Source organism: Mastomys coucha, unplaced genomic scaffold (genome assembly GCF_008632895.1).
Source record: "Mastomys coucha isolate ucsf_1 unplaced genomic scaffold, UCSF_Mcou_1 pScaffold16, whole genome shotgun sequence".
Taxonomy (NCBI): Eukaryota; Metazoa; Chordata; class Mammalia; order Rodentia; family Muridae; genus Mastomys; species Mastomys coucha.
The window spans coordinates 3,939,548-3,939,876 of NW_022196898.1; positions in this window are offsets into that span (position 1 = coordinate 3,939,548).

Genomic DNA, 329 nt, shown 5'->3' on the forward strand with positions numbered 1-329 from the left:
ATTCATAGATGATATAATTATAGGTTCTCTGTACAGCACAGACCACATACCCATGCAGATCCTTCAGATTTCTTGGGTTTGTATAGCTCAGTGTGATCCTGACTTTATTCTCATTGGTGTGTGAGGATTCTGGTAGCCACTGGCTGTTATAGGCACAGGCACAAGACAGTGACAGGCTGGTGCCCACACAAGTGTCCTAAGCTGTGATGGGTTTGCTCAGGGATTTGGATATCACTGCCTCAAATGACCAAGAAAGGAACATTCCCATCTCAGGATGGAATGGTATAGCAGATTATTTTCTTTCTTCTTCAGTACCCAACACATTTAAT